This window comes from Giraffa tippelskirchi, chromosome 3, assembly GCF_054371585.1.
Source record: "Giraffa tippelskirchi isolate mGirTip1 chromosome 3, T2T-mGirTip1v1.2.pri, whole genome shotgun sequence".
NCBI lineage: Eukaryota > Metazoa > Chordata > Mammalia > Artiodactyla > Giraffidae > Giraffa > Giraffa tippelskirchi.
The window spans coordinates 81,032,597-81,060,106 of NC_137277.1; the positions used below are offsets into that span (position 1 = coordinate 81,032,597).

Here is a 27,510-nt window from a genome sequence, read left to right on the forward strand (position 1 = left end):
AGTTAATTTACATTAATCAGGCTGTTTCATGGCTTTGAAGGTTTACGGCCTCAGAATCAGGAGTTAAATAATTTGATGTATTTAAAAAAAAAGAATTTTAAGCAAGTTTATTTCTGATATATAGAAGAGTATTAGTATCAAATTATTTTAAAAATTATAAGCACTTGTTAAATGCTTAACAATATAACAGAAATTTCCTTGACATAAATTAAATTTGGTTTCATTTTTAAGGAAGTAAATTAATGCATTAAGTTTAAACATAACATTTATTTAGCAATAGCAGTAGATGAACCTCTGTTTCATTTAAGACTAAATTATATAATTTGGTTTCCTACCCCAAGGGTTTAAAATCATGTTACTTAAAAAAAAAAAGTGATTTTCTTAGTGACAAAAAGCTCTGTTCATCAGAAAACATACTTTTTATTCACAGAAACAGATGGTATGTAATATTCGACCTTCTCAGAGATGATAGAATTGAAAAGTACATGAACAAGAGTATAAACATAAATTTTGAAATGCTGCAGGTGAATATACAATTCCTAGTTAAAAACTCTCTTCAAATAGAGTACACCTCTCATCAAATACCAGGCTTTGTCTTTAGAAAATGAACTTGAAGAAGATAGGCAGCTTGGAAGGAAGAAAATCATTTATCAGAGTAGTCTGCTTCTCTTTCATGTCTCTTTTGCAAAAGAGGAGAAAAATAAGACATCAGGGAATGAAGAATTTAAAATCTAGTGATCAAGGTTTAAAATGTATATTAGATACAACTGTTAAGGCTTCTTTGTGTAGCAGACACAGATTCAGTTGGCTACCCAGTTCACAGTGATTCTACAAATGGTCCTGTTTGTCCTCCTTACACCATTCCTCATTTGGGGGAGTTGCTCATCCTCTTTATGCTCTGAATGGGAGGTGACATACGGTTATACAGTAACCCCCACCTCCCAAAAGGACATGCATATGGAACAAGAAGAGTTAATCACACTACACCCTTTTGGCCTTTGTGACTGGTCCAGAGGATGGGTGTATGATTTAGTCTGTGCCAATCAGTTCAGTGTCCTTACCTGAGATTTTTCAAGCTGGGGCTAAAAGGAAGCACTATTTCTGTTTGGTTAGTAAGCTATAAGGATGAGCCTGGATCCATCAGGGGTCATGTTTCTAGTTTTATGTGTATAGCATAAAAGCAGGCCCAAAATCATATAGCTCATGATTAAACAGAAGGAGATTCAAGATGTGGAAAGAGGAAGAGAGGGAGAGGCAGACAGAGAAAAATAATTTATCATCTCACACTCATCAGGTCTGTTACAATAAAATACAAGTAAAACAGAAAATAACAAGTGTTGGCAAGAATGTGGAGAAATTGGAGCTCACGCACTGTTGATGGGAATGTAAAATGGTGCAGCCACTATGGAAAAACAGCATGGCAGTCCCTCAAAAATATTAAAAATAAAATCACCATATGATTCATTAATTCTACTTATGAGTATACGTCTAAAGGAGCTGAAAGGCTTCCCAGGTGGCTCAGTGGTAAAGAATCCACCTTCCAATGCAGGAGATGCAGGAGATGTGGGTTCAATCCCTGTGTCAGGAAGATCCCCTGGATTAGGAAATGGCAACCTACTCCAGTATTCTTGCCTGGAAAATCCCATGGACAGAGGAGCCTAGCAGGCTACAATCCTTGGGGTCCCAAAGAGTAAGACGTGACTGAGAGACTGAGCAAACATGCATATACATACAATGGAATATCCAGTCTTAAAGTGGATAGAACTTCTGACACATGGTACAACATGGTTGAACTTGAGGATCTTATGCTAAGCAAAATAAGCCAATCATGAGAGGGCAAATACTATATGATTCCATTTATATGATGTACCTAAAGTAGTCAAATTCATAGAAACACAAAGTGGTTGCTAGGGGCTTGGGGAAGGCAAAAATTGTATAATGCCAGTAGTTTCAATTTTGCAAGATGTACAAGTTATGATGATTATATGAAAAATGATGTGAATATAATAAAAATGCTGAAATGTACACTTAAAAAGTGGTTAAGATGTGAATTTTATATCAGTGTTTTACCATAATTAGAAATTTGAAAATTAAGCAATTCTTAAAATTATTAAAAGAGAATATAGGTACAAATCTATCTAATGTAAGAATGATGTCAAAAGTAAAAGACATAACAAAATGTCTGTATATACAAAGAATGTGTTAATGCTGGTTTTCTGTTGCTCTTGGCATTATGGTTATTTTTTTAATCTTTAATAAACTATTTCTCTGTAATGAACATTATTGATTGGCATAATTAGAAAATCTGGTAAGTAATTTTTAGTTAGGAAAAATAAGACACCAGTTTTTTTCCTTCATTTATCAAAGATTGTAAAAAAGTTATGAAATTCAATGTTGGGGAAGGTATGGAAACAGATACATTTATACATTGCTCATTAGAATATCATTTGGTACAGCCTTTCTGGAAGCAACTTAGTGACATATTTCCAAAGCCTGAAAAACATACACATTCTTTGATCCAGTTAGTCCACATCTGAGAATTTATCTTTGTGAAGTATGCCTGTAGCCCGAATGTTCAGCTATAAACTTGTTCTCTGATGATTTTGATGTCATTAATAATAAGAAGAAATTGAAGACAAACTAAAAGTCCAACATAAGTTAATGGTTTTAAATAAATTGCGGTCATATCTACAATAGAATGCTTGTTTAAAATTTTTGATTGCCTTACAATGTTGTGTTGGTTTCTGCCACACAATAACATGAATCAGATATAGGTATACGTATGTCCCTCCCTCTTGAACCTCCGTCCCACCTCCAATGCCATCCCACCCCTCTAGGTTGTCACAGAGCACCAGGTTGAACTCCGTGTTGTACAGCAACTTCCCACTAGCTGTTCTACACATGGTAATGTATGTTTCAACACTACTCTCTCGATTTGTCCCACCCTCTCCTTACCCCTGCTGTGTCCACACGTCTATTCTGTATGACTGCATGTCTATTCCTGCCCTGCAAATAGGCTCATCAGTACCATTTTTGTAGATTCCATTCATATGCGTTAATATACAATAATTATTTTTCTGATTTACTTTAATCTGTATAACAGGCTCTAGGTTCATCCACCTCACTAGAACTGACTCAGATTCATTCATTTTAATGGCTGAGTAATATTCCATTGTATATATTTACCCCAGTTTTTATACTCCTCTCATTCATCTGTCCATAGACATCTAGGTTGCTTCCATGCCCTAGCTATTGTGAATAGCGTGGCAATGAACATCACGGGTACATGTGTCTTTTTGAATAGTGGTTTTCTCAGGGTGTATGTCCAGTAGTGAGACTGCTGGGTCATTTGGTAGTTTAATTCCTAGTTTTTTTTTCAAAAAGAAATCTCCATACTGTTCTCCACGGTGGCTGTATCAATTTACATTTCCGCCAACTATGCAAGAGGGTGCCCTTTTCTCCACATCCTCTCCAGCATTTACTGGAGATTTATTGTAGATTTTCTGACGACGGCCATTCTAACTGGTGTGAGGTGATACCTCATACAAAGGATGTGATTGCTAAAGTCGCTTCAGTCTTGTCCAACTCTTTGCGACCCTATAGACTGTAGCCTACTAGGCGCCTCTGTCCATGGAATTCTCCAGGCAAGAATACTGGAGTGAGGTCAATGCTGTTCTCCAGGGGATCTTCCCAACCCAGGGATCAAAACTGCATCTCTTACATCTGCATTGGCAGGCAGTTTTTTTACCACTAGCAGGGTCTTCTTTGGGAAGCCTCAATAGGATACAATAGGATACTTTATAGCTATTTAAAATTATGTTGCAGAAGAATAATAAAACATGGAGTAATATTCATGTTATACAGTTAAATTAAAAAGTAACTTAAAATTGAATGAGTGGTATGATATCATTTGTGTAAAATTATAAAGATATAAGCCCGGGATAAAAAGACTGGAAAAAAAAAAGACTAAAAAGCACGTATTAAAATGTTAACTGTGCTTTTCTCCAATGGAATTTAGATTATTTTTGACGTAGGTGAAATGCTTATAGATCCTCTGAAGTCAGCATTCCCAGATGACTGGTATAGTACTGAAGAAAAAAGATCTAAAATCATAAAATTTATATTGCAAATTTTTACAATATGCTCAAAATGTTAAATCACCAATATCCTTTTGCTCTGGTTTTCTCCTTGAGACACAACACATATGAAAGAAATAAAGGAAAATGAAGCCATTTTATTACCTAGTGAAATGCACTGACTATACATGCTGACATTTCTGTTAACAGAAACTAAGATTTAAACGTGACTTTCATCCTCTCTACTAGTGAACAAAAACATGAACAGATTAGAAAGTTATCTGAAGGCAAACTTTAATTTTCCACTCTATTTCAATAATCACCATGTTTCTAGAATCTCTATCCTATTTCAATCATCACTTTTTGTTGTTGTTGTTGTTCAAACCCCTTCTTAATCCTCACCTGATCCTCACCTGAATTCCAGTCTAAACACACGTTTTACTACCTTGTAATCTCCTAAAAATCTTTTAAAACGTGGCTCTCTTGGTTAATGAGAACTAGACACTACAAATTAATTTTGTGCTGTACATCTGATTCCTCTTACATGAGTAGATGGAAACTCTTTGGGGAAAGGTCTTTGACATTTTTCTTTAAACTAATTAGAACACTACATGCATAAATCTCTAACAGAGGAGAAAAAAAGCGACGTCAATCTTTAGCTTGTTCCGTTAGAATTGTCCTAGAATATAAAAATCAATCTGATACCTGAGTAGATCTAAAATCTCACAGAATGAGGAAGATTAAATAACCCCAATTCTTAAATAGAACCAGCAATATAGTTTTTAAAATGAAAGAGCTGAGGCTAATTCATATTTTAAACTAAAACAAGGTTTTACACAACTGATTTCTGAGGTCTATTATTTGACAAAACTCATGTCCTGGTAGAAGAGTGAAAAAGTTGGCTTAAAGCTCAACATTCAGAAAACTAAGATCATGGCATCTGGTCCCATCACTTCATGGCAAATAGATGGGGAAACAGTGGAAACAGTGTCAGACTTTATTTTGGGGGGCTCCAAAATCACTGCAGATGCTGATTGCAGCCATGAAATTAAAATACGCTTACTTCTTGGACGGAAAGTTATGACCAACCTAGACAGCATATTAAAAAACAGAGACATTACTTTGCCAACAAAGGTCCATCTAGTCAAGGCTATGGTTTTTCCAGTGGTCATGTATGGATGTGAGAGTTGGACTATAAAGAAAGCTGAGCGCCAAAGAGTTGATGCTTTTGAACTGTGGTGTTGGAGAAGACTCTTGAGAGTCCCTTGGACTGCAAGGAGATCCAAACAGGCCATCCTAAAGGAAATCAGTCCTGGGTGTTCATTGGAAGGACTGATGTTGAAGCTGAAAACTCCAATACTTTGGCCACCCGATGCAAAGAGCTGACTCATTGGAAAAGACCCTGATGCTGGGAAGGATTGGAAGCAGGAGGAGAAGGGGACGACAGAGGATGAGATGGCTGGATGGCATCACTGACTCGATGGACATGAGTTTGGGTGGACTCCGGGAGTTGGTGATGGACAGGGAGGCCTGGAGTGCTGCGATTCATGGGGTCGCAAAGAGTCGGACACAACTGAGCGACTGAACTGAACTGATGACCTGGTAATCAAAAACATATAGGACAGAGGGATGGGGGGCAGGGAGGGGGTGTTTTCCCTCTGAGGCCAGGCTGGAGGAGCTGTAGTTGCCCTGCCTCAGCCCACCTCTCCCTGCTCAATAAAATGATCTTAAACTACAAAAACCCAAACACCCTCCCTCCCTGCAAAGAAATCCACATAAAACACTAATGGTGGAACCATTAGCTACCACTTTTGTTGTTGTTGTTGTTTAGTTGTTAAGTCGTGTTTGACTCTTTTGCAACCCCATGGACTGTAGCCTGACACTCTCCTCTGTCCATGGGATTTCCAAGGCAAGTATACTGGAGTGGCTTGCCATTTCCTTCTCCAGAGGATCTTTCCAACCCAGGGATGAGACCTGTGTCTCCTGCATTGGCGGGTGGATTCTTTACTACGGTGCCAGCTGGCATATTGTTAAAAAATAATGGGACTAATGGAAAAACTGAAAAATGACCAATAAATGGCCAACTTAAAAAACAGAAAAGAGATAATTGGACAAACACAAACCAACAAGCTTAGTGCTCTGTTTAGACAAGATTTTGAAGCATCAAGTTGCAATATTCAAATAATACTTTGTCTTAGTAAAGAAAAAAAAATGGAAATGAAGGTATTTGTAAAACAGATAGTATACCACATTTATTTAACTTGAACAGTTTAAAAAATATTTAGAGATATCCCGAACTACCTAATTTGGCAGAATTTTAAATTAATGCTTTCTTTACCTAAACCTTGACTTGTATTGCCCATGGTCCACTGAAAATAGATGCTAACAAATGAAATATGTCTCTAAGAATTAAACCTCACTGTTTCTTCAAAAAATGTTTTCATCTGCTAATGCTTGTAGTAAAGAATTTATCACAATTTTTCAAATAGAAGTAGCTCCAAATACTATTTTTCCCAAGATATCTCCAAGGACTTATTATATGAGAACTTCAATTGATGTATAAATGGAGAAGAGGATTGCCCTCTGTGTGGACGACTCAGTAGGGTACCAAAAACATCCATCTTATTAATGCGGACAGACTAGTTACCTTCCTTCTGCCACTCTCTGGGAAGTGCTCTGAACCATAGTAAGCCTTGAAAAAACAGTGGATTCTTTCCACTGCAAACTCGTTGAGGAGCATGACACATTAAGTCCAAACATCTCAGTGAGAATTAGTTAAGTCTTTTGAGAAAGGAAGAGCCATCCAATAGGAGTACACTGGACACAGATCACTGGGAGGCCAGGATTGAAAGGGAGAGACAACAGCAGAGAAAACGGAGGCAGAGGCCAAACAAACTTGTCCTACATGTCAATCTTGCCTTCCAAGACAGACTTTGGCTTCTGTGTATGTTCTTTCTGAGCCATTCTTAATCCCTGCCTCTCCTCATTATATGCCAGCTGATCAAGAAGCAGAAAGTGGATAAGGCAAGAGGGCAAGTCATAAAAAGTGCTAAAAAATATCACCTTGTTTAACAGTCAAAACATTGAAAAGTAATGATCCTTCTTGACTCCAGAGGAAAATCACTGAGAGAATGGCATAGGTTGGTTTCCCTGAGAAGCACACTCTGAGCAGATTAGCAGGCAGGAGGTTCATGAAGAGCATTCTAGGGTCATTGCCTTTGCAAGGGAAGCCAGGGAAGGGGAAAGGACTGGCAGAGGGGGAAACTGGGCTGTGATGGGTTCTCACAGAAAACAGCCCTTTGGAACTGTCTGAAGATGAGACAACCCGTGGAGATGCGTGAATTGGAGTAAGGGGGCCAGGACTTCATACCCTTGCACTGACCAGTGACTGGATGCAGACCATCCTGGGAAGGGCACATGGCCTTAGGGAAGAAAACCCTCTTCAGTTAAGGCAATCCCTGAAGGGGGCTGACAGCTGAGGGCTGTCTTGTCCACAGCACTCCTAGCAGCTGGGGTGATAAGGCCTTCAGTCCTAAAAGGGGGTTTGGATAGTGTTCGGTAGTGTATCAGTGTCCACCACAGAGAGGAAATTAGTACCTACCACGGAGCTTCTTGTGTGTAGTCACTCAGCAAACAGCTTTGAATAGATGAATATTATTGTTTTGTTTTTCAGTTGCTCACCCCTTCCCAATGGGAAAACAAATGTGGCATTATTAAAGCTTTTACAGACAATTGCCTTCAGACATTAGTTTTTGTCTTGTAGAAAGCCTGGCAAGAAATCTTTGTAATAAAGAATGTGACAGGGACTTCCCTGGTGGTTGAAACTGAGCTTCCAAGGCAGAGGTTACAGGTTCAATCTCTGGTCAGAGAACTAAGATCCAGCATGCTACATGGCCAAAAAAAAAAAATAGAGAGAGACAGGTATCTGTGAGAATTTGCTGTAACTTAGTGTGCATTTAACTTAGTATTTTCATAAAAAATCTTTTCATTTTGAATCAGTCAATCATACAGGACGCTTGAAAAAAGAGTGCTAAGAATTTTTGCTATTTGAATAATTTGGGAGTGAGTTCCCAACCTACTGTCTCATCACCCTTTGATACTATTGTGTATATTTCTTATGTACACGGACATTCTCCTATCTCACCATAATACAACCAATCAAGATGAGGAAACTAGCATTGATACATTACTACTAATCCTTAGACCCTGTTCAAGTATTGCCAAATGTTTCAGCACCATTTATAGCACAAGGGTCTAGTCCAGAATTGTTGTGGTTAGTTCTATGTCTCTTTAGAAGTCTTCAGTCGGGAACAGTTCCTCCATCTTTCCTTGATTTTCATGACTTTGAAACTTTTGAAGATCATAGGTAAGTAATTTTTAGAATGTTCCCACTGTGGCTCTAATGTCACCTTAAAAGATTATGCCCCTTTGGCAGGAATCTCATAGAAGTGATAAAGTGTTATCTCCTATTGGGGGAAAGAGGGTTCCACATTTTTAGTTTGTATGATTACTTGATTACTAGGGTGTTCACTTTGATCATTTGATTAAAATAATGTATTCCAGGCCTCTCTATTATGAAGTAACCCCATTTCCCTTTTTAATCCATAAGTATTTTATAGGTAGGTACTTTGAGGCCATGTAAGTATCTCGTTCTTTTCAAACTTACAACTTATTCATTTATTTATTTATTCAGTATGACTCAGATCCATATTTCACTCAATGGATTATAACTTATTACTATTATTAATTATTTTGGTGCTCAAATTGTTCCAGACTTATCTAGGGGCATTCACTTCAAGTTGATTTATGTGTTCTTTTGACATGGTCCCCTTCATCATTTTGAAGGGCACTTTCTTAATTTCAAGCACAAAAAGATGTTCCAGGTTTACTTGTATTTCCTCTGCCCTAACTGTGAAGTAAAAGTGAAGTCACTCAGTCATGTCCAACTCTTTGCAACCCCATGGAATGTACCTGCCAGGCTCCTCCATCCGTGGGATTTTCTAGGTAAGAGCACTGGAGTGGGTTGCCATTTCCTTTTCCAGGGAATCTTCCTGACCCAGGGATCAAACCTAGGTCTCCTGCATTGCAGGTAGACTCCTTTCTGCAAGGGAAGCTCTTGGGGATCTTCCCAACCCAGGGATCGAACCCAGGTCTCCCACATTGCAGGAGGATTCTTTACCAGCTGAGCCACAAGGGAAGCCCCCTGACTGTGAAATCAGCCATTTTTCTAAGCCTCTACTAAGACCCCCCTCTCTATTAGTACTCTGGACCTATCACAAGCATGTACAAGAAATGCTAAAGAAGAATTTATGAAAACTATGTATAATGGATTACTTTTTGCTCTTTGAATTTGAAAGATACATGCTCTGTGCTTGAAATTCTAAGCTCCTAAGATATGTAAAGGTTCATAAGAGTTCACTGCAATATCTTCACTGTACAGATTATCTTTAGCATATCTAAGAAGCAATGCAGTTAATAATAGCATGCATAGCATAGTACATTTATAGTACCAAGGCCTATAAAAGGTGATAAAACCTGTTTAAAACTGCTCTATGGTAAAATTTGTGACTGCCAGTTCATCAGTGTGGTTTGGAGTGGAGATCGTTTTGATATGACGTATTTTTTATAGGACCTTTAATATATCTCAAATTGCAATTTTGCTGAAATCCGATTGTGCTATTACTGCTTATTAATTTTCTCACATGCTTTGTTAAATTCAGAATGTTTTATTCTTTGGGGTCATCGACAGATAAAGTGTTTGTTAAGCTATTAAAATTATTGAGAATAAACTACTAACGAAATACAGAAAAGTCTGTCACTCTTTCAAAGGTAAGAAAGTGGCTTGTTAACACTATGAGTGGACCTGGATAATGAGTTAGGAAGAAAAAGAAATATTCAAGAATTCCCACTTGTTATTCAGTGGGAATTTTGTAGAAGAGATAAAACTAATGAATTACTGAATTTTTAGTGTGCAAGTGGTATTACTTTTTAAAGTCCTCACCTTTTAGAATGCGCTTCCCTAGTGGCTCAGACAGCAGAGTCTGCCTGCAATGTGGGAGACCCAGTTTCAATCCTTGGGTTGGGAAGACCCTCTGGGAAGGAAACGGCAACCCACTCCAGTAATCTTGCTCGGAGAATTCCATGGACAAAGGAACCTGGCAGGCTACAGTCCATGGGGTTGCAAAGAGTCAGACACGACTGAATAACTTACACTTTTTCATTTAGAATACATATTGAAATATTTTAAAATGAAATGTGGAAGATATTTTTTGCTGAGGGAAGTGGATGAGAGTATAGCCGGCAGTCAGCAAACATTTTCGTTTTTTTGGTAAGCTGCTAGATAGTAAACATTTTAGGATCTGGCTTTGCAGGCCATACAGTCTCTACTGTAACTACTCATTTCTGCTATTGTGGCATGAAAGCAAGCATAGACATTTAAGCAAAAGAGCATGACAGTGTTCTAATAAAACTTGATTTATAAAAATAGCCAGTAGGCTGGATTTAATATGTGGGTCATAGTTTCCCAACCCCTGCTATAAATGAAACAAGATTTACCAAGACGAATAATTATGAAGCTCAGTCATGGGTATATAGAAGTCATTACACTATTCTGTGTATATTATATACTTGAACTTTCCTATAATAAGTTTTATATAGTAAAAAGTCATTAAAACAACAGATGAAAGTTTGGATAAGAGAATGGGATAACCAGGTTGTAATAAAATACACCACTATTTAAAAAAGGGCGAGTTGCTCATTCGTGTCCAACTCTTTGTGACCCCATGGACTATACAGTCCATGGAATTCTCCAGGTCAGAATACTGGAGTGGGCAGCCTTTCCCTTCTGCAGGGTATCTTCCCAACCCAGGGATCGAACCCAGGTCTCCCGCATTGCAGGCAGATTCTTTACCAGCTGAGCCACCAGGGAAGCCCAATTTAAAATATACATTTAAAAGTATTCCGTTTATTTTAGTGATCAGATTTACTGGCAAGAATAGAAGACTACTTTCTATTTTTGCTTTATATAATTTTCCTGATCATTTTTTAAAAATGTACTGAACTTGAACATCTTGTCTATCTTTCAAGAAACTGGTTATTTTTTTGTAGTGCACTAAATTTAGGCATACTTTAGTGCCACGGGATTTTAAAACACATTTTATGTTTAAAGACCATCGCAGAAAATAAAAGAGAAGCTTCACACAGGATTCTAGGACTCTGAGTGGCGATGCTGTTGAAAGTTCAAGGTTCAGGGTATCTCTCTACTCCAAATCCAAAGCTGTGATATGTAACATGTGAAAGAAAACAATATACACAGCTTAGAAAAGAAAAAGACACAACTTTGTTTAATAAGATAAACATTTCTGTGAGCCAAGAACAGAAAAGAAATGCAATTAAGAAAGTAAGGAGGTGGAGTCATGGGCTTGCAGGCCCCTGGGTGGTGAAGAAGGTAGAAGCAATTGCGAGTCTGTATCCTTTTGCGGAATAGAGAATAAAAGTGCACTAGATGAGATGGAGATAAGAGACAAGTTCACTGCCTAACAACTAGGAGCTGGGCTGGGTGACCCTCACTTACCCTGACTTCCTCATGAGGAATCTTTAAAAGCTGCTGCTTACTCTGGCTTGGCACTACAGTCTTGGAAGAAGCTGTGTATTTCTTGAAGCAGAAGGACAGAAGTGCAGCCTAGCAACCAGTATCTTCCATATTACCACAGAGGATGTGATAAATTCCTTGCCCCAATTCTTCTCCCCTCCCTTGTATCCATATCCTACACCACTCTAACTCTGAAGTGCTTTACACAAAAGGGAGTGTACTTTTCCACACTTTGACTTTGGGCTCAGCTGTGGGACTTGCTTTGGCCAGTGGGATATTAGAGATGTGATGGAAAGCAGGGGTTTTGAAATGTGCTTGTCTAATGGGGCTTATAGGGCTTCCCTGGAGGCTCAGTGGTAAAGAATCCACCTGCCAATGTAGGAGACACAGGTTAGATTCCTGGATCAGGAGGATACCCTGCAGAAGGGGACAGCACCCCACTCCAATATTCTGGAAAATTCCATTGAGAGGAGCCTGGCAGGCTACAGCCTATGGGGTCGCAGAGTCAAGACATGACGTAGCGACTGAGCACAAAGAGGGCATATGCTTTTACACTTCTGTCACCTCAGTGAAAAGTTTTCCCCCAGGGTAGCTGCTACCCTCAACCTAGGACCCAGCCCAGATGAACACTTGTGAAGAATTGTTCTACTTGCACACAGACCTGTAATGTGGAGCCGAACTTCTCTAGCTGACTCATGAGAGAATGAAAAGCTTATTGTTACATGCCACTGAGATTTTGTAGTTATTTGTTTTGCAGCACAGCTAGCTGATATGGAAAACCTAACACTGGGATGAGATTGTATTAAGAATGTAAAATATATGCTATTAGTGTAGGGAACAGGTGGCAGATGGCATGAAAATTATTATAGAAGCTGGAAAAATGGCAACCTGAATCTGGGAACACTGCTGCCTGTGGTAACATGAAAGACTGAGGGTGGTTTCTAGGCTTATGTTGAAAGTTATTCGCATGTTACTTTTAGATCCATTTTAAAAGGTGCTGTAAGAAAGAGATTAATTCAGGAAAAAACCAAAAAACAAAAACCTTACAACTTGAAAGAATTCAGAGGGGTTTAAAGGGCCCTGAACTTGCTTATCTGAAGCAAAGTTCTTAAAATAAAGAACTTTAATAAAGCAAAGTTCTTTATTTCCAGCCAGGAAGAACCTCAGATTCAGCTTGGGGGAAAAATATAATTAAGGGCATCGCTGTAACTTCCTTTAGAAAGACATCTGTAAGAAGGCAATGCCTGGAAGATCCTCTCAGCAAGATAAAGGGGCTTCTAGAAAACTTAAGGGCAGGATCTCTCAGGAGGCTAATGGGTAGAAGTTCCTTTTAATAGTCTAGTGTGTCATGTCCCCAAAGGAATTGTGGGTATGGCTTTTTAGAGTTTCAGTTCAGTTCAGTTCAGTCAATCAGTCGTGTCCGACTCTTTGCAAACCCATGAACCGCAGCACACCAGGCCTCCCTGTCCATCACCAACTCCCGGAGTCCACCCAAACCCATGTCCATTGAGTTGGTGATGCCATCCAACCATCTCATCGTCCATCATCCCCTTCTCCTGCCCTCAATCTTTCCCAGCATCAAGGTCTTTTCAAATGAGTCAGCTCTTTGCATCAGGTGGTCAAAGGATTGGAGTTTCAGCTTCATTATCAGTCCTTCCAATGAACACTCAGGACTGATCTCCTTTAGGATGGACTGGTTGGATCTCCTTGCAGTCCAAGGGACTCTCAAGAGTCTTCTCCAACACCACAGTTCAAAAGCATCAATTCTTCTGTGCTCAGCTTTCTTTATAGTCCAACTCTCACATCCATACATGACTACTGGAAAAACCATAGCCTTGACTAGACGGACCTTTGTTGACAATGTCTCTGCTTTTTAATATGTTGTCTAGGTTGGTCATAACTTTCCTTTCAAGGAGTAAGTGTCTTTTAATTTCATGGCTGCAATCACCATCAGCAGTGATTTTGGAGCCCCAAAAAATAAAGTCAGCCACTGTTTCCCTCCATCTATTTGCCATGAAGTGATGGGACCGGATGCCATGATCTTAGTTTTCTGAATGTTGAGCTTTAAGCCAACATTTTCACTCTCCTCTTTCACTTGCATCAAGAGGCTCTTTAGTTCTTCTTCACTTTCTGCCATAAGGGTGGTGTCACCTGCATATCTGAGGTTATTGATATTTCTCCCGGCAATCTTGATTCCAACTTGTGCTTCCTTCAGCCCAGCGTTTCTCATGATATACTCTGCATATAAGTTAAATAAGCAGGGTGACAATATACAGCCTTGAGGTACTCCTTTTCCTATTTGGAACCAGTCTGTTGTTCCATGTCCAGTTCTAACTGTTGCTTCCTGACCTGCATACAGGTTTCTCAAGAGGCAGGTCAGGTGGTCTGGTATTCCCATCTCTTGAAGAATTTTCCACAGTTTATTGTGATCCACACAGTCAAGGGCTTTGGCATAGTCAATAAAGCAGTAATAGATGTTTTTCTGGAGCTCTCTTGCTTTTTCGATGATCCAGCAGATGTTGGCAATTTGATCTCTGGTTCCTCTGCCTTTTCTAAAACCAGCTTGAACATCTGGAGGTTCACGGTTCACGTATTTATGAAGCCTGGCTTGGAGAATTTTGAGCATTACTTTACTAGCGTGTGAGATGAGTGCAATTGTGCAGTAGTTTGAGCATTTTTTGGCATTGCCTTTCTTTGGGATTGGAATGGAAACTGACCTTTTCCAGTCCTGTGGCCACTGCTGAGTTTTCCAAATGTGCTGACATATTGAGTGCAGCACTTTCACAGCATCATCTTTTAGGATTTGAAATAGCTCAACTGGAATTCCATCACCTCCACTAGCTTTGTTCATAGCGATGCTTCCTAAGGCCCACCTGACTTCACGTTCCAGGATGTCCAGCTCTAGGTGAGTGAGAGTGATCACACCTTCGTGATTATCTGGGTCATGAAGATCTTTTTTGTACATTTCTTCTGTGTATCCTTGCCACCTCTTCTTAATATCTTCTGCTTGTGTTAGGTCCATACCATTTCTGAGTTTACAGAAAACAAATACGTAAAAAACCCATGTTTTTGAGAGAATTGTACTTGCAAAAAATAAAAATAAAAAAAATCACCAGATAGGACTAAAAGGAAATGAGACTGAGATATAAAAAGACCTCTGAGCCAACAACATTTCATAGGCAGGAAGTAGCTGAGAAACCTTCTTAGCATGAAAAGGGGCATATTCTCCAATGCACTCTCTGGAAGTGATCAATAACAATGATAGAAATCTAAACTTCCTGAGAGCATGAAATCAAGAGCAGCAGAGAACAGACTGGAGACCCACTGCCAGGGAGCAAAATTACAGTCTAACCAAGAGAAATTCCTTACTCCCAGAGTAGGGGGACAGGTTATATTTTTCCTAGGGTATTTCAGAAGAAGTGAATGCTAATGCCTTCTGATCTTCCCCTTTTTGATTAAGAGTATTAAATGTACCTAATATATCCTTGTTCCATCATTCCATGTGGGGTAAGGGTGAGGGGTGAAGGAAAGATTACACACACACAACACACATTTTAGTTCATAGGTTTCCAGATCAAGGAAAACCACAGTCAAATCTGATATATATCATAAAATATTGGATTTTGATTCTGAGTCCATGATTGGATGGGGCTTTTGAGGGTCTTGGGTTAAGGGTGAGTTTGTTTTGCTGCGAGGCAGATATAAATTGCCTTTTCTTAAGGATTTTTTTTGATGTGGACCATTTTTTTAGTCTTTATTGAATTTGTTACAATATTGCTTCTGTTTATATATATATATGCCTTGAGGCATGTGGGATCTTAGCTCCCTAACCAGGGATCAAACCTACCCCTTGCACTGGAAGGTGAAGTCTTAACTACAGGACAGTCAGGGAAGTCCCTACCTTATAACTTTGAAATTCCTCCGACAAAAGGCAAGTATACTTACACTTATCTGCTCCTTGGTTTGGGGCTCAACTATGGATTTGCTTTGGCCAGTGAGGTATCTGTAGATGTTATATAAGCAGGGGCTTGAAATGCTTGTACAATGGGTCTTGCCCTACTGGGCTCTTGCCTTTATCAGGAGATGACCTCCCCCTAGAGAGCTGCTTCTCCCTTAGCCTGACCGCAACAATGAACACACTTGGAACTGCCCCAGGTGACTGCAGACCCGCAGCTTAAATCAGCGCTACCTCACAGACTTGTGAGCAAAAGAAATGCTTATTGCTGTAAACCACCGAGCTTTTGAGGTTGTGCTGGCAATAACTAATGAACACGGGAGAAATTTCAAATTGTCAGTGGAAGATCTGGTTTGAGATTCGAGAACCTTGGAGCTTGCTGGCCAACTGCAAAATCCTTAGATAGGGAGATGTAGGTAACAAAACCACTCTTCCCCACTCAAAATGAACACGAAAATCAAAGCTCCAAAGCACATAAATCTACCATTAAGAAACACTGCCACAAAATCAATAATCAGAAAAATAATCTGAAATAGGACATCTTAAAGAAAAAATATGTTTCATATCCTCAGAGATGAAGCAATACATATATTTTTCAAAAGAATAAGACATTAGGAAACAAAATCAGACACGTTTCAGTAATGGGTAAAAAGAGTAGAAAAATTAGAAAAACATAATCATTGAAATAAAAAACTTAACAGGCAATCTAGACTGTATACAGTCTTTATATTAGAAGGCATTATGAAGAAATTACTCCAAAATGTAACAGAGATTTTTAAAAATAAGAATGAGAACAACTAGTGACAATTTTGAAGGCGTACAGTTGTCAACAACTCTGAAGGGTCTGAAATTTTACCCTGCTTGCAAAATAACCAGTTAACCTGCCACAGTCTCATGGATGCTGGCAGAAAACACAAAGGTCCTGGATCAGAAGCAGAGGACTTTATAATCCATAGCACAGTTAGCAGCCTGACCTCCGTGTCTGCACTGCCTCCTCTCACCTCCTAAGTGTTACAGGAGGGGACAATGGGGGGCCCAGATGGATGCTGTGCACATGCTTAGGTTTATGACAGAACTGAGGAACCTCAAGATCAGGGAACCTAAATCTTTTATAAAGGGCAGTAAGTCTGCTGGTCCTTTGCCCTGGAAGGAGACATTATTATACCGGACAGTAAACCAATCGCCTTTTGCTCCAGAAGGAGACTGTTTTCTAAGCCTGTTCACTGTACACACCTTCCTGAAAAGAGAATCAGTACCTCTGCTTGCATAAAGTGGAAACTTGGGAGTTCGCTCATCACCATGTCTTCTCACAAGACTTTAAGGATCAAGTGATTCCAAGCCAAGAAACAAAAGCAGAATTGCCCCATTCTTCAATGGATTCAAATGAAAACTGGTAATAAAATCAGGTACAACTCCAAGAGAAGACACTGGAGAACCAAGCTGGGTCTATAAAAAGCCTCCTATATAAAGTGGCACACATGCTTTGTGTTAAGATCACTTGTATATTAACCAACCAAGTCACAGTGAGAACATCACTACTGTCTGAACAGCTTATGGGGGAGATGGAATGCTTTGCTCCTGATATTTCCTGTTTCTTCACTAGCAGTCTATGAGGCTCAGTAATAGACATGTGAAACTCAAAAAAAAGGAAATGTAGACTTGTGAGGGCCCTATGGGAACAGTCTCTTATAGTGAATTACACGAATGTATGCATCTGTCAAAATTTATTGAACCCTACATTTATGACTTGCGCACTGCACTGTAATTTAATCTCCAAAGCAAGGCAAAATGATTTTGAAAAACGAAAAGAGAATAAAGTGTGGACAAATTAAGGGGGACAGAAGAGGTGAATTCTTTGGTTCTGGTGAATCCTCTGAAAGTAGCAGATTTGGAAGGAACCAACCTGCTTCACCCATGTGGCATCTGACTCCATTTTTTACAAATACATTTCATTACAGTTTTTCAAGATGCATAGTAATTAGACAGACTAACCTACCTAAGTGCAAGGAAGTCTTCTCCACTTCATTGTGTCCCTTGGCACTCATGAGTACATAGTGCTCAATATATTTTTAGATAAACTTATACAACCAACATGAAAAAGAAACAAAGGCTGTGAACCCCAAAACACTATGCTTTCTTGCTTTCTTCATCTCAGTTAGGCTTCTTTATTTTTTTTCCACCCACTTTCTCAAGGGGTCATACAATGGAATAAAATTCTCTATTCATGCTCCACTTATACAATTAAGGGTTTCCACTTCATTCTTAAACATGTAACAGTGCTTGAATTAAACAGTATGTAAACTTAAATTAGAACATGGAATCATGCTTCCTGAGTGTGAATCCAAGCTCCAATATTTTTTCTTGTGTCCTGGCAGAAGTCAGTTCATCTCCCTGTGCTTCACAGTATTAATTTTATAGAACTGTTATGAGAGCTAAGTGGGAAAATGTTTACAGTGCTTAGAACAGTAGTGACATAGACTTCAATATATACTGTTATTTTTAAATACCACTGAGATTTTTATGTAGACTGTTTAGTCTCTAACAGGAATGCAAAAAACCAACAAAAACATAAACTTGAAATTAAAATTAGAACCTTTGAAAATTAATCTCACAAGTAGGGCCCCAGTTTTTAAAGAGGCATATAAATATTAGAATATTTATAGAGAATATGGACTTGTTTACAGAATCTCTAGTAAGAGACACACATAGAATTCCTTTACGTTGTATTCCAGTTGGACAAAAATTTTGTGCCCATTACGTGTAAACAGGATAGCTGGGCTTGAGCTTACAAAAACAAACAAGAGTTTGTTTACAAAAACTTATGATCTTACAGGGGATATAGTATACTTTTTAGATTTGAAAAAGGCAGAGACAATAGTGAAAAGCAAACATACACATGTTGGGTTCTTTTCAAACTCATTCTAGCTTAAAAAAAATTATAAATCACACTATATATATAATTTTGTATCCTGCTTGCTTTCACTAAATATTACACATTATTCCAAAGCTATTCCATAATTTTAGAAGGATTTCCTGTTGCTGCATAAATATGAATTTGTGTGTGTAGAAGTTTCTGAATTCTTTGTTATAGCCATTGATACTTAGTGTAGAGGTTAAGAGCATGGGTTTCGATGAAGACTAGCTACATAAGACGACCAGCTTCCCCACTTGTGATTTTGGAAAAGACGATTTCCTACTCATCTCTTTGAATGTAGTCCAGCTTTTCTGTAAAACAGGAATAGTCCCTACTTCACAGGTTTTGAGACGTGTGTAAACCAGTTAGCCTGGCAAATAGTTAAGAGTTCAGTAAATTTAGCTGTTTTTCTAAGAAATAGTTTAAGAGACTTTGACTGCTTCACCAATACCCATTCTGTGCCTTCCTACTATACAGGAGTTATACAGTTAGAGATGAAGATTAGGCATTGATTTAATTTAAATAAATCACGCTAATCCTACCCCTCCAGACAGTGACTGTTTCAGGTAAACCATACATATCCTAAAAAGTCGATGGCATTTGTATGATCACAAAAACGGACAAGCAACCAACAGGTCAACAGATCTCATTATGGCCCTGTTAAGTTATATATTAGAGTAACGGTTTTGATTTTTAAAGCAAGCTGCTTTTTCATCAAAGGATAAACCCTACATAGAAATGGTAAATTGTTCTTTGGACATATTATTTGTACTTTCTAGAATTCTTAGGTTTGTATCTGTATTTCTGGGTGAACTCAGAAGCTATAACTTTGATACTAAATTGTCTAAGTTTTGGGGTCAGATAAGGTCAATCCTATCTTTGTTACTTTTGCTTCTAGTGCTGCAGGTTTAATTCATTCACTAAATGAGTGACCATCAATTTGCCTTTCAGCATTACACATTATCCTCTATTTTTGCCGTTTTCACTGTATTTTACCACACTTTCTTGACAAAATGGCTGTTTAGAAGTTTTTCAAAATTATTATCCAGGTGCTTGTGCTTTTATTATTTTCTGGGTTTATTACCCTGTGATCAAAGAATGTGCCCTGCACAACTTCTGCCCTTTAACGTGCACTTCAGGGAAATCTTGAAGCTCCAAGGATTGCTTTCAGCTTTCACATTCCACTCAGATGTGATGTTATGTCCAGCATGGGGACACCAAACAATGATCCATTTCATTCCTCTGGGAAATTCAAGGGAGCTCAAAGGATCTAGGCTTAGTGTAGAAAACGGTGATTTCCTTGCAATTTGTCTTTAGGACAAAGAGGCTGAAAAGAACAAGTTTAAGGATTTTTTTCTCCATGTTGTTTTTAATACTGCAGTTAAATATTCTAAATCAGCTGGTATTCAGAAGTTATCTTTCTGGGTCTCCTCTGCTGGCTTTGTTATTTGTCAATATTACTATCTGATCAATTTATAAACTATCTTATTTGAGAAAATATAATTCTCATCATCATACATATCTTTTTTTTCTTACTTTTTAAGAGTAATTTCTGCCTTTTATTTGATTAGTGTTACAATTCACAGACCATTGTTATAAGTCTTCAGCACAATCTTTAAACCATTTTTGTACTTCTATATTTTAATCCTATGTTATCCTGCATATAAACATTAAAGTTTGCTGTCTTCACTACTGAGTGTAACTATATTAGTGCACATGCTGTTATTCAGCCTTATACCTCCTCCTGTAAATTGTACTCTGAGATACTTTTTGTGTCACATGTACATGACAAGATTTGATTTCAAAGTAAGTCTCTTGGAAGAAGCAAATTATTTCACTTGCTTTTTAGAATTTAAATGATCTAAAACTTTTGATCTTAAGTGCTCTTTTTGACTTTTGTCACATATACAGTTTCATTCATGTCTTTTTCAAGGACTTTGACAAGAGACATTCTGTTATTAATTTTATTGTTATCCACCTTGACAGATTTCACTGTTAAATTTACACTTAATTTTCCAAGTAAAAAACACAGGAACTTTTAATTTTTCTTTACAAAGAATTTCTCTTCACTTCATTCCCCACCCCCCACAAAAAGGGAAATTTCCATACTTTCTTGGCCTTCACTCAAAGGTTGAGATTATTTAATAAATCTTGCTTTCAATATTAGATTTACAATAATTATCTGTATTACCCTAACAGTTGCATTGATTTCAATACTCACCGACTTGTCTTTCCTCATTCTTTTATTCTGAATTTTTATTCAATCTGGCAATGTATTTATTATATTCAAGTACTTTTTTCCTATATAGTACTTTTTTCCAAATGAGCAGTACAATGAACATCACAGAATCCTTTTCTATTACCTTCACATCTGGAGTAAAGAAATTCTAAACTACGCAACCCTGTAGACACTGTTCCATTCCAGCTGGCATCTAATGTGCAGATGAAGATCTTCAGACTTGAGCCCTTTTTAAATCAAGGTTTCTTCTATCAAAACTATTTTTTTATTTAATTCATCTTGCCTTCTTTGGGAACGTCTATTATTCAAAGGATAAATCTTCATCATCAGCCTTTTGTATCTCCACCTTTTCTCTCAATATATTCATGTGTTGGTGCTCTTGATTTATTGTAACTTATTTAAGTTGCAGAATTCCTTAGAAGAGAGCTTATTAAGCACAGTTTAGAACACTGATGAAGACAGCTTTAATCTGGTTGATAACAAGTTGGGGGAACCCCTCTGTCTTCCCTTTGCTGGTTCATGAGAACCCGTAAGATTCTGCAAGCAGTGTGATAGTTACTGTTCTTCATTATGGGTTAGACTTTCTTTAATCTGTGACTATTTGCTGTTTCTGACACAATTTTTAATTTAGCTTCTCCCTCTCTTTCCCTTCTCTCTCACTCTTCTCGTGTCCTTGTCATCATAATGCCCTGTTGTACCAGAGCAGAAGCTGACGCAGGAATTTTCTAATACTTCCTCCTTTAAATGCATTGGATGGATACAGAAAGCCCTTCCTTCTAAATGCCTCAGGCTACTGCTGTTCTCTCACACTGCAGGAGTGTCTGTTTCATTAGCCTCACATTGATACTGTTTAATGCATTAAGAAACCAAAACTTTAAATGATGTGTAAGACAAATACAAAAAATGCATAAAACATAAAAAGCACAACTCAAAAGGCTTATCACAAAGTTATCACCACACTGATCAAGAAAGACAAGATTACCAGTACACCGTAAGCCCCCTTTTATCCCTCTGTGACTCCTCCTCAATTAATTCTGCTTAAGGTTTGTTTCTGAACCCTTTCACAAGTGGGAATCATATAGCATTTTCTTTTGTTGGCTCCTTGGTCAGTATGTTTATAAGATTTATCCAAATTATTACATGTAGCAAGCAGGTTAGCTCATTTCCTCACTAAAGAGTACTTCACAGTATCCATTCTGCTGATGGACATCAGAGGTTGCTTCTACTTTGAGCTACCAGTGAAGTTCATATGGCTTCGGTACATGTATTTTCTTATCTTTTTTGGATACACACATTAGCAGTGGAACTGCTAAGTTGAGGGTAGATGTATGTTTTAACATTAACAGGTATTTGTCAAATATTTCTCAAGTGATTGAACCAATTTACACTCCCATCAGTAGGTTATGAGAGATCCTGTTGCTTCACACTCATACCAACATCTGGTATTGTTGATATCTTAATTTTTGCTGCTCTTACCAGTGGAGGGATATCTTACTGTGGTTTTAATGTTTCCTTGATGACTAGCATTATTGAGCATTTAACCGATTTTAAAAAGATTCAACTTACATTAAATGTCAAAGTAAAAAATGTTTTACTAAGAGAATGTTTTAATGTTTCTTCACAAAGACTAAAGAATTTACCCAATCCTTCCTTCTTCTGCCAAAACAAGAAACTGCAATCCTTTCTTGGCCTTCTTTTGTGAAGTGCCAGTAGCGTAAATCTCTTGCCCATTTCTCAATGAGGTCACACTTAGCCAGGCTGATTTCAGAATTGGCAGACCACAGGGACGGCTTTAAGCTCTTTCAGAGTTTACTAAAGTGCTGATGTAATATCCGTCACGTTGTCTGAAATGTCAGACCCATTCCATTTCTCCAGGAAACGCAAGGATGTCTGTTAGATCTAGGCATAGGGTGGAAAAAGCTAAGCGATTTTCATGCAATAAGACCAAAGTTCTCAGGATAGAGGATGGAATGAGTATTTAAAAAAATCCTGCTCTAAGTATTCTAAATCTGCTGATGGGCAGAAGATCTTTCTGGGCTGTTTACGCTGCCTTTGTCATTCAGCACTGCTCTTCTGGTCAGAGGTGGGATCTCTTCCACAACTCTCTCCACCCCAAGGTGAATGTCAGCTGTGGTTCTCTTAGTTAAGGAAAAGCTCCAAGACAGTGCAGCTTCAGTGCCACTAGTTAAGAAATGCAGAATGAAAGCCTTTTCTGATGGGGCTCTCAATAGCTATCTCAAACTATTAGTACAGACTTTTTAACACAAGTTAATAAGGAGTGTTAGAAGGTGGGAAGCTAAGGTATCCTCTTGTTTTACGTGACAAGTTGTTTCAATGTGGGATTTGAGTTGGCTATTAAATAAAATCCACATCATTACTGCTTTATAGTAAACATTTCTCCTAGTATCTACTATTCTTACCAATGTATCTACTTATTCTCATCTATTCAAGTTTACATGAATGATAGCAATTTTTTTCTTGAATGTTTTCAAAGGTATTTTTGCAGAAAGTTGGGAGAAGGGGGTTGCAAGTATTTGTGTTTACACAGCCTTTATTATTTTATGTTCTAGATGAGGAAACAGAAGGCCATGTTGATATCACACATGAAATATGCTCTTGGGAGAACTAAAGACAAAGATATTAACAAGACTTAGAAGACATGATACATTGCTATATTACAAGTAACTGAAAGCTACTGAATAGAAGCTGGTTATTATTTCAGGCACACTGCTAATCTTGCAGGATGTTGTAAGATCTAATTCCATTATGTTTTATGAAGTACTTACTTTAAGTCACTGCAGTAACGTAAGACTGGGCTGGGTGAAAGATGGGACCACATTACAGTGCCTACAGTTCCCAGATAAATGGTAGAAAGTGAACCTTGCTGGAGTTCTGATGAAAGGATTAAGCCAATATGGTACTAATGGGAGATGAACCCTCACAGGAGTCTGCAATGGTAAAGAAAGGATGGGTACTCTCTTCAAGTATACTTTTACTTTGCCATTGTTGGTCCAATTTTGATATGGCCAAAGCTGGTCAGTCAGCCAGTCCCAGTGCTCTCCTCTACTACTACAGATTCTTCCTAAAGTCAGTCCTACAAGTAACAAACTGTGATCCCTTCTCTACTTTCCCCGAATGTCAGTGGACACTTACGGTTCTTAAATTACTAATGTACTAACGTGGAAGAGGAAGAAAGTTTTTTGTGCCTAACTGGGGCCCAAAGCCAAAATAACAGAGCTTGTTGATGATGAAAGGAACATTATGTATTTTTATATATCAGATCTTCCTGTACATTAGTAGATAACTCTATTTAGATGACTTTAAATCTCTTCTTTTGCATTAAAAAAAAAAACCCCACAAAAATAAAAGAAACAAAATCCCCAGGAACTCTGTGCTAATAAATGCTGTGACCTATAAATTACTAACATTGAAAAACGGTAATATCTGAACAAGAAAATTACTAGTAACACCATTTACCTACAAGATCAGAAATGGAAAGAGAGGCGGGAAAGTTCAGAGTGTAGATTAACAGGAATATCTGTGAGTAAGCACTTTGGTTATCCTACTGTACCCAGCAGTTTCCCAATTATTTGTGAAAAACAGTACTTGCCTTTTCACACATTTCTGATTTTTGCATCTCAAACACCAATAACTTTCTTTAAACAGTCTGTTAAGGCCTTCCTCCCACCACTTCTGCAGCAGTATGGTCAGAAAGGCAGTTTCTAGGATGCCATAGGAGCTGCAGTCTTGGTCAGCTTGCAGGTTAGCTAGCTCATGTGGACCTGGATGTCTAGATAGTGGCTACAATTCATATACGACAGTCATTGGACTTTCTTTTCCTGTGATAACCACTCAAGTGGATTCTCACAGGACCTGTTAACTTTCTCAGAGTGTAGTGGGACCTGCATATTCTCCTGAGGACAATTCTAACTGTATAAGTACAGCATGGTCATTGTAATGAATGAACTGCAATTTCATATTTTAACTAAATATTTCTGTTTGACCCCCTAGCAATACCATACCTTCAGTTCACAGGATCCACTGTTCTTGAGTTACTGTTTCTAGAAAAGGAAATAATGCAATCCATTTATTAGAATTCAGATATTAAAATGGAACTTGTTACCTAGTAAGGATGACCATTATGTTTTCTCTCTTTACTGAAATCATATGTAAAAATAACTGCCATGACTTTTACTAGAGCTTACCACTCACATATGGAAGAAATAAAACTTGCATGTGGCTGTACTGCTGGGTGAAAAGGCTATATAAATATTTCACTTGTTTCTGCCTTTACTGATATTTTATTTTATGTGTTCATAAGAAGTTATTGACAGGTAAACTGCACTTAACAGATCAAAAGATTTTTTGGGTGCACCAAAAAAAATTCATTTTATAAGATTCACTTTAGGATTGTAGTAATACTCACATACGTAGACATGATTTCTGTACCCTTGTGATGATTATTCTACTTCAATTTTTTAGATACTGATGATACAACCTTCAACCTCTTTGCCATTTAAAAAGAATGACACAGATTTAGGAACTTCTTCAGAGCCAAAATCTGATTCACTTATTAACATAATTCACTTCAAAATAAATGTAAATAGAAAATAAAATTAGGTAGAAGCTTTGAATGACATAAAGCAAATAATTACCATCCTTCAGAAACACTGAAAAACATCTGCCAACAGGAAAAAGCTGGCCTGACATTTTGCTATTTGTGATACAGCCTGTGTTTTTCAATTTCTTTTTTTTTTTTCAATTTCTTATGGTAATTCATATTTATTGATAATAAATTGAGGGAAAGCAGATGCTTAATTCTAAAAAATGCTCGAGGTAAACAACTTGGCAACTTCTCAGTGTCTTACTTTTACAACAGTCCAACCTAAGGTCCAATATGTGGAATCTCTTTAGGTCAGTATACCACAAAGTCAATGCCAATGACTACCTTATCAGAATCACTCAAAGAGCTTGTCAAAAAACCCAACCCAAACCTAACAGAGTCAGTGTACCTGCGTTCTAAACAAACACCTGAGGTGACTCTTGTAGACACCAAAGTTTAAGGACCACCGCTCTAGACAATACAAATTCTATCAAGTCAGGCTCAATACCTTGGATACCATTGGAATGCTGCACTTTCTGAGTGGCAATTTTATCACCACCTAGTGGTAAGGTCTCTCATTTCTATTTTCTGTTCATTAATATTGCGTAGGTTGAGAACACATTTCTGAGAAGGTTAAAATTTTCAAGTAATAATTCCCTTAGTATTTTGTATTAATTTTTAATCTAGGGTTGGATTAAAAAGTTTAAAAAAAAAGCTTGTAAATAAAACCACACCATACCATACGAATAAAAAATAGTTTATATTCCGGAAGAATCTTTCCTAAAAGTTACTCCTTCTAATACTAGTGCCTTGTTTGTAGTATGCCTCTAAAAACACACTTAATTCACAGTGCAAACTATGGTCTTTTTTAGAGTTACAGGGCTGGGGTACACTAGCAAATTAAAGGCTCTGGAAGCTTCATGGTCAAAAAAACCTGTGAACTAACAATAACTGAACATTTCCTAAATACACTGCACCATGAAAATTTCTTTCCAAAAGAAATACTTATTGACTTCTCTCAAGACAATAGGTGAAGGCAATGGCAACCCACTCCAGAACTCTTGCCTGGAAAATCCCATGGACGGAGGAGTCTAGTAGGCTGCAGTCTATCAGGTCGCTAGGAGTCAGACACGACTGAGCGACTTCACTTTCACTTTTCACTTTCATGCATTGGAGAAGGAAATGGCAACCCACTCCAGTATTCTTGCCTGGAGAATCCCAGGGACGGGGGAGCCCGGTGGGCTGCCGTCTATGGGGTTGCACAGCGTCGGACACGACTGAAGCGACTTAGCAGCAGCAGCAGCAGCAAGACAATAGTGTTTCAAGGAACATAGTTTGGAACATGATGCTCTAGAAGCAGCAAATCTGAGAGCTGCTTTCAGTATGTGATCGACCATAAAAGATCTGACAATGAATTTACAAAAAAGTCTGATCAGGATTTATTTTAAATGTTATTTATTACGCAAACCATATATTTGAAAGAGAAGTTTATTGATCTATATTGCTTAGCATTTTCTTTGAAATAAAAAAAACTAATAAAAACCACACTATGTTGGCAATTTTAGTAACCGACGTATGCATGGTATCAAAATGTCTATACATTTTATTCTTATACCAAAAGTGCAATTGAGAAGTAAACATTTAGGTGAAGACATAAGCACTAGATTATTAAATGCTATTTTTTAGGTTCTAGAATTTCCTCATTTTAAGAAAAATGTGACACTCTGGCTTTTAAAGTTTTAGGGATCAACTGCAAGAGACAGGAGAGCAGGAACAAGGCTAAACAATTGAGAGGATTAAGATTAAATGCACATGGAAGCCAAAGTAACAATTATTCACTGAGGCATGCAATTGGGAGAGAAAACGCAAGAGAAAAGTCACACTGTAAAAGCAATGAAGTGTTTTGCAGGCAGAGAACTATTATACCTTTTTTTTTTTTTTAAGAATTTATATGAAGAACTCAAAGAAATAAACACAGACAAGGCACCTAACTGAAATCACAACTGTTTGCTGGAACTGGCTACCTCATCTTAAATGAAGAATAGAAAACTTGGAGGGCTGGAGGGTATATGATAGCTCCCATGTGAAAGAGTCAATTTCTACAGGGTCTAGTGAGAAACTTCAAGAGTAAT

The 27,510-nt window shown here is 37.9% G+C and overlaps 1 protein-coding gene and 1 pseudogene across 11 annotated transcripts in view; one reads left to right on the forward strand and one right to left on the reverse strand.

Moving 5' to 3' along the window:
• Nucleotides 1-396: 396 nt before the first annotated feature.
• Nucleotides 397-27,510, reverse strand: part of RBM45 (RNA binding motif protein 45) — a 47,002-nt gene continuing 19,888 nt past the window's right edge. For 2 of the 11 annotated variants that reach the window (XR_014079400.1, XR_014079399.1), the window contains 3 exons: nucleotides 24,798-24,836; nucleotides 23,562-23,723; nucleotides 22,343-22,674 (listed from right to left, as the gene is read on the reverse strand). The gene's annotated coding sequence lies outside the window, so the exon portion shown is untranslated. Of the gene's footprint in view, nucleotides 680-6,302; nucleotides 7,963-11,392; nucleotides 14,697-17,771; nucleotides 19,864-20,486; nucleotides 22,957-23,308; nucleotides 23,724-24,797; nucleotides 24,837-27,510 lie in introns of those variants that run through there. The other 9 variants (XR_014079398.1, XM_081579605.1, XM_081579609.1 and 6 more) reach the window with 8 other exon arrangements.
• On the forward strand, nucleotides 16,922-17,074 carry LOC145541894 (large ribosomal subunit protein eL39-like; annotated as a pseudogene).